The sequence below is a fragment of the Orycteropus afer genome, unplaced genomic scaffold, assembly GCF_000298275.1.
Source record: "Orycteropus afer afer isolate SDZICR_OR568_19922 unplaced genomic scaffold, OryAfe1.0 scaffold00012, whole genome shotgun sequence".
Taxonomy (NCBI): domain Eukaryota; kingdom Metazoa; phylum Chordata; class Mammalia; order Tubulidentata; family Orycteropodidae; genus Orycteropus; species Orycteropus afer.
The window spans coordinates 19,602,299-19,610,010 of NW_006921599.1; positions in this window are offsets into that span (position 1 = coordinate 19,602,299).

Consider the following 7,712-nt stretch of genomic DNA (forward strand, 5'->3'; position numbering starts at 1 on the left):
AAAAACATTAATCAAATGTCTAGGTTGTCAACTTAGACAAAACCACCAGCTTCTGGTTCCAGAGCTTACACTTTTGGAATTTCTCCTCCCCTCCCCTTCCCTCCTTGGTAACCCACAAAGGAAGTTTCCTTCTATATGTAAAGCTTTCCTTGACTTAACCTAAGCTTCTGGAGGATTCCTATCCATAGTCTCCAGTGTAATTCCTTTTACTCTTCAAACATGTTTCATGGGTACATGATTATCGTATGCTGTTAACCTATGTGTGTAACAACAAACTGGTTGAAATGGAAGCCACTAGGAAACTTGAATTTGGATGACTTCTCAGTGTCTTGTCCCTGGTCTTTGAAAAATACGGATTTGCTTTATTTAAATCAAGGAAGAATCAAGTTGGCAACAGCTTCTAAGTAGAATGTTCCATTTCCTCCTTGAAAGACACAAACTTTTCTTCCTGTCCAGAGCACTTTTCAGCTTCAGAGCCTTGAAGATTATGCAGTTTTTCTGTATAATCAAAATTGAGGGCATTTGCCTTAGTCGAAGCCTAAATTATACTGTACTTCACATCCCTAAATAGTCCTTAGCCTTTGCACTGGGCTTTACAGTTTACAAATAATCTTCTATGCCTTGTGTCTTCATCTAATGCCATTTGTAACTGATGGCAACAGCTGCAAAAGTAACTAATCAATCTAAAAATGACAGAACAGTATGTAGGCAGGGCTGTAAATGGGGGAAGAAAAGCATTTAGCTTTAAGCCATACCCTAGAGACCTAAGGAGTAAGAAACAACACTGCATTTTCACAGGAGAGACCCAAAATAATGAGATCAGTGAATAAAAATTAAAACATTCTAACAAACAGCATGTTTAAATGGGTTAGGGTTGGGAGTAATGTGTGTGTGTGTGTGTGTGTGTGTAAATGAGGAAGCAGGAAGAAGGGGATGGAGATTTGATTATAAGCAAAAGCAATTCAAGATGTTTAAAGAGGGCTATGAGGCAAAAAATTGGTATTCCTTTTTTTTTTTTTAAGTAATACTTTGTTTTTGGTGAAGGTTATACATCAGTGTAGGTTCCCATTCAATAATTTCTATACATATTTTTCAGTGACATTGGTTAGTCTTCATAATGGGTGAACATTCTCATTATTTATGTTCTGGTTGTACCATTTCCATCAATTTAGTTTCCCTGTCCCCTTATATTCTCATCTTTGTTTTAAAGTAATTATTAACCATCTGGTTTGATATAGGTGATATTATTTTTTTGAGCCAATTTGTTACTTAGCTACAAAGTGACCTCAAGGATTAGTTGCGATTCAAAATTTGAAAAGTATTTCAGGACAATAGTCTCAAGGAGGACTCCAGTCTCAACCAGTCTAGTAGGTCTGATTCCCTACCCCTCAAGGAATTTGAGGTTCCACATTTTTCTCTCATCTTTGTCAGGTAAATGGATATTCCTTTAGTAAAAGAGAAGGTAAAATCACATTAACTCTGACTTTGGGTATCTGTGAAGAGAATAGAGTGGCTACTAAAGATGAGGGGCAGGGCTAGGGGCTGAACAAAGGAAAGAGGAAGATAAAAATGTAGAAACAGTTCCTGCAAATGAGACAGTCCAGCCAGTGGAGGCCAAAATTAGCTGTGAGTGTGGAAAAAAGAATTGGGTGCCACTCTTTCCCCTGACATTCTGGGGAATTAGGTAGACAAGGAAACCCTTATGGTACAAAACAACTGGGTTCTACATAAAACAATTTTACTGTGTTCCTGAGCATACAGGATATTCCCAAAAGGCCCCCAAAAATTTTTAAATTGTGAGTTGGAAAGCAAAAGAAATGTTGTGAAGTGTTTTGCATGAAACATGAGAAAGATAGGTATATCTGAAGACAGATACCATTCTTATTTCCAATATGACTGCTGGAATTGAGAAAGATGGGGCCCACTGAGTGAGACTGAGAAACAGTGTGAAACTCCCACAATAAACCAGAGAAATGGAAGAAGTCTCTAGCGCTTACAGGTCATTGTCATCTCCCTGGCTCTCAGCAAGAAGCAGACACAATCCTTTCTGGATGAGGCATCCCTAAGGCAGGACTGCAGAGAGAGTCTAGCAAATATGAGTGCACAAAGCTCAAACACAGAGGAAAAAAACCCATCATTAGTGTGAGTCAGTTGAAGCAATAAAAACTATCAGATTTAGACTTCAAGAGCTTTCAATACTGGAATTAATTATCAGATAAAGAATAGAAAATGACTATGTAGAAAAGGAGGCACCTTGGTGGTGCAGTGGTTATGTGCTCAACTGCTAACTGAAAGGTCACCAGTTTAAACCCATCAGCTGCTCCTTGGCAGAAAGATGTGGCAGTCTGCTTCATAAAGAATCCAGCCTTGGATGGAGCAGTTCTACTTTGTTCTATAGGATCGTTCTGAGTCTGAATTGACTTCACAGCAATGCATAATGGGTTTATGTAGGAAATGCTTAAAGAAATAAAAGATGGTGTCACAAAAGTGAGTGAGCAACAGGAGGCAATCAAAACCTGCCAGATAAAAGAGTAAAATAAAATTTTAGAAATTAAGAATATTTTTGAAACAAGAAAACCCAACTGATGACTGTTATGGATTGAATTGTTCCCAAAAAATATGTGTTGTAAATCCTAGCCCCTATACCTGTGGTTAAGGAGCTCTGGTGGTATAGCGCCTATGGCACTTGACTGCTAATCAGAAGGTTCATGGTTCAAACTCACCAGCCATTCTGCGGAAGGAAGACCGGGCAATCTATATCTGTAAAGATTTACCACAGCAGAAACCCAAAGGGGGTCTCTATGAGTCAGAACCGACTAGATGACAGTGAATTTGGTCTTTTCTTTTTGGTTTATACCTGTGGTTATAATCCCATTTGGAAATGGGTTTTCTCTGTTATGTTCATGAGACAATAATTAGGTGGCCAGTTATAAGCTCAAATGCAATTAAAAAATCGATTGCATTTCTATATAGCACCAACCAAATGTTAGAAAATGCAATTTTTTAAAAGATGGCATTTATGATAGTGACTGATAATATAACCTACCCAGGAGTAAATCTAACAAAACAGGTGCAAAAACATCTAATGGGTAACAAGACTCAATTTCATAAAGATTGCCATTTGTCCTAGGCTTGATCTGTAGTTTCAATGCACAATAAATGCCAGTAGCTTTTTTGCAAGAAACTTAAACATGGAGGATCAGAGGCCCTAAATTATTCTGGAAGCTCCACTGAAACCTGTTCAACATCTTAGCAAAAAGCAAGCCTCTCTGAGACAGATGGTGGCTACTCTGAGGTGCATTGGCTGGGATCAAACTCAGGTTTACCTGAATGGAAGGTGAGAATTCTACCACTGAACCACCACTGCCTCCTAAGTACTGACATACTGGAAAACAAAAACAAAAACAAAAACGTGTTGCCATCACACAGATTCCACCTCAAGGCAACCCCATGTGCTACAGAGTAAAACTGAAGAAGAGCTGAGGAACAAGAACTGCCACTGATATGACCCATTTATTGATAGTTTCATGAACCAAAACCAAAATAAACTCACTGCCATCAAGTTGATTCTGACTCACTGGATTTCCAAGGCACTAAATCTTTATGGAAACAGACTGTCTCACCTTTCTTCTGCAGAGTGGCTGGTGGATTCATACCACCAGGCTTTTGGTTAGCAGCCAAATGCATTAACCCCTATACCACCAGAGCGCCTTAATTTCATAAAAGTAGTAAGAAAAACACCACCTGGGGTAAGAAAGATGTTTCTCAGCTGATTGAATATTTCTTGATGCTGTCTCATCTCCAAATTCTACTGCCTACCTTACACCTAAGGAATTCTGATGACACTTGGCTGCTAACCAAAAGGTTTGAAACCTCTAATAGCTTTGCAGCAGAAAGACCTGGTGATCTGCTCTTGTAAAGATTACAGCATAAGAACCCCTACCAAGCAGTTCTACTTTGTCATACAGGGTCTCTATGAGGTGGAATTGATTCGATGGCACACAACAAAGCAACAACCTTATACCTCCCTCTTACCCTCGCTTTTACTATTTGACATATTTGATGTTACTATGCAGTTCTATCATAGCATGCAAGTAATAGAAGAGCAGAGAAAATAAAATAAAATACTCTATTGAGTATTTTCTAGAAATAGCCACACAACTCTGAAACTTTTGCTAGGTTCCTGTCCTTTTTCCCATTTATTGTACTTTTGGGGGAAATGTCATCTAATCCAGATATACTTTACTTTAGCTTCCTAAATTAAAATGACAAAGGCTTTGTCTTCATAGTAAAAGCACCAATTTTTTTTTCCTCTCATATTTCACATCTGAAAAACATAGTTTAAAGAACCAGTTGCCATCAACTCAACTCAACTCCAACTCATGGCAACCCCAGGTGTGTCAGAGTAGAACTGTGCTCCACAGGGTTTGCAATGGCTCATTTTTTGGAAGTAATCTCCAGACTTTTCTTCCAAGACTCTTCTAGGTGGATTTGAACCTCTAACCTTTCAGCCAGTAACAAAACATGTTAATGTTTGCATCACCCAGGGACTCCAAAATAGATACTACCAGTTATTTAATGAACTTCTATCCCCACTGCACAAGGGGTCATTTCTAGAAGTCAATTATTTATGAAAATCTCTTGTTTTAGAATTACTGTTTTTCTTACTAGGGCAAGGAGATGACATGATAATTAAAGAAGGAGATGGAGATTATTCTCTGGCCTCTTCCTATGATAGTATGTACCACATAAAGCTGCTACACTTGGAACTACTTGGGAGAGGCCTAGTGGAGATCACATGGAGCGTCTCAAAGAGTTAAGTATAGTGGTTAAGTATAATTGCTTCAATTACCAAAAATACAGTGGCTATAGTGGAACCTCCAAAACTTAAGTATGTTACTGTTAGGTGCTTCGAATTGGTTCCAACTCATAGTGACCTTGTGTACGACAGAGTGAAACACTGACTGGTCCTACCCCATCCCTAGAGTCGTTGCCATGCTTGAGCCTATTGTTGTAGCCACTGTGTCAACCCATATTGCTAAGGGTCTTCTTTTTGGCTGACCCTCTACTTTACCAAGCATGATATTCCTCTCCATGGACTGGTCCCTTATGAAAAAATAACTATAGTATGTGAGACGAAATTTGGCCCTTCTTGCTTCTAAGGAGAATTCCAGCTGTACTTCACCAAGGTAGCTTTGTTAGTTCTAGCAGTCCATGGTGCATGCGTTCAGTATTCTTTGCCAACACCACAATTCAAATCCATAATTTCTTCTGTGGTCTTCCTTATTTGTTGTCCAGCTTTCACATGCACATGAGGCTATTGAAAATACCTGATTTGGGGCAGGTGCAACTTAGTCTTCAAAGTGACATCTTTGCTCTGAAACACTTTAAAGAGTTCTTTTGCAACAGATTTGCCCAATGCAATACATCATTTGATTTCTTGACTGCTGGTTCCATGGGTTTTGGTTGTGGATCTGTTTTCATTACCTGTTGTTGTTGTCGTTATGTGCCATCGAGTCAGACCTGACTCATAGCGACCCCTCCTTGGGTTTCCGAGGCAGTATCACTATGGAAGTAGATTGCCCCATCTTCCTTCCGAGGAGTGACTGGTGGGTTTGAACCACCAGCCTTCTGGTTAGCAGTCAAGTGCCTTAGGCACTATGCTACAAGAGCTCCTTTTCATTACCTAGTGCTGCTCTAACAGAAATATACCACAAATGGGATGGCTTTAACAAACAGGTGTTTATTCTCTTATAGTTTGGAGGCTTTAAGTCTGAGTTCAAAGTGCCAGGCTCCAAGGGCTGGGTGAAAGCCCCTCAACCTTGGGCTTCAGCTCTGCCTCCTCCTCCTGGCCCACTGAAGCTAGAGGCCTTTCTTCACTCAGACAGTTGCTGGCTGCTGAGGCTGACAAGCCCAAGGTTGACAAGTAAAAAGGCACAGTCCCAATGTTACCAAACAACATGGCAGGCCACTAATTCAATTCCAGATGAAGTCTTAAGATTGGCAGGGCATGGCAGGCTGTTGAACAACGACTTGGCTACATGCAGCGTTCAAGTGTGCCAAAAGGCTAGACACCATTCCCAAGACTTTTCCTGATGTATAGGAAGCAGACCATATCCCTAAGGCAGCTACTCAGATGCTCACAACAGATTCCATCATGCAGTTGATTACCAATCTCATCATGGGTAATACTACATCCAGCTGCCCAATCACTCAACCAGGCCCAGCCAAGTTGACACACAAACTTAACTACAACAGGAGCCAAGTAAAATGAAATCCTTGACAACTTCAATCTTTTCTCTATTTATCATGATGTTGCTGAAGGGTCCACTTGTGAGGAATTTTGTTTTCTTAAGTTGAGGTGTAATCCATACAGAAGTATGTAGTCTTTGATCTTCACCAGTAAGTGCTTCAAGTCTTCCTCACTTTCGTCAAGCAAGGTTGTGTCATCTGTATATTGTAGGTTAATGGGTCTTCCTCCACTCTTGATGCTGCGATCTTCTTCATATAATCCAGCTTCTCGTATTATTTGCTCAGTTTACAGAATGAATAAGTATGGGGAAAGAATACAACCTTAATTATACAGTGGTAAGTCATTTGATTGCTAACCAGAAGGCTGGTGATTCAAACCCACCAGCCACTCCTCGGAAGGAAGATTTGGGCAATCTACTTCCATAGAGATACCGCCTCAGAAACCCAAGGAGGGGTTGCTATGAGTCGGGACTGTGTCGACAGCAATGAGTTTGGTTTTGGTTTTTGGTTTATAATTAAAGAGGAGGCATTGGTGGTTCAGTGGTAAAATTTTCATCTTTCATGTGGGAAATCCTGGCTCAATTATCAGGCAAAGCACCTCATGCACAGCTACCACTTGTATGTCACCGGAAGCTAGTGTGCTGCTGTGATGATGAATGGGTTTCTGCAACTCTTCCAGACTAAAACAGAAGAAAGGCCTGGTGATATACTTCCAAAATTCAGCCAGTGGAAACCCTATGGATCACAACAATGCCTTCTGCAACCAATGGAGATGCTCAGGTTCAGTCTGTGTTTCATTCTGTATGCATGGGGTCACCATGAGTTGGTGACTCCATGGCAGCTAACAACAACAAGTATAATTAAGGAGTCCTTCCAGGATGCTCAGGAAAATCCTAAGTGAATACCAGTCATACTCATTTAACAGATTCACATAATCACAGAAACCCTTCTTCTCTGTTGGTTCTGTTTTTATTCTATACTCTCTTATTTTTGCTTCTCCTTTCAGCTCTATCACTGCTGAACAGAGGGCCATTTCTAGAAGTCAACATTTTGGAAGATCTGAGAGTATTAAATTGTGATGGTAAAAGAAGATAAATTTCAGCTGGTAAAAACAAACAAACAAAAAGCCTAAAGGTGTTTTGACATCATTATGTAGCACGGAGCAGTTGAATTTTATTATATTTTGCATAGTAGGAAATTGATAGTATGTGTTGAGTTTCTTTCCAAATTGTTAACAGGAATGCGAGAATGGAAGGAATGTGAGAATCAGATCACATGACAAGTTTTTTAAAAATATAAACTGCTCATTTTAGAATCATTAAAAATTCAGAGAATTGGCCTTTGGTCTATGAAAAGTAGATACAGAATTTTGACAACTATATCCTTTCTTTATTAATTCATACTCTTCCCATAAAAATCCATTAAAAAATCTGAAAACAAATTAGAGAAGCAATTAAGAA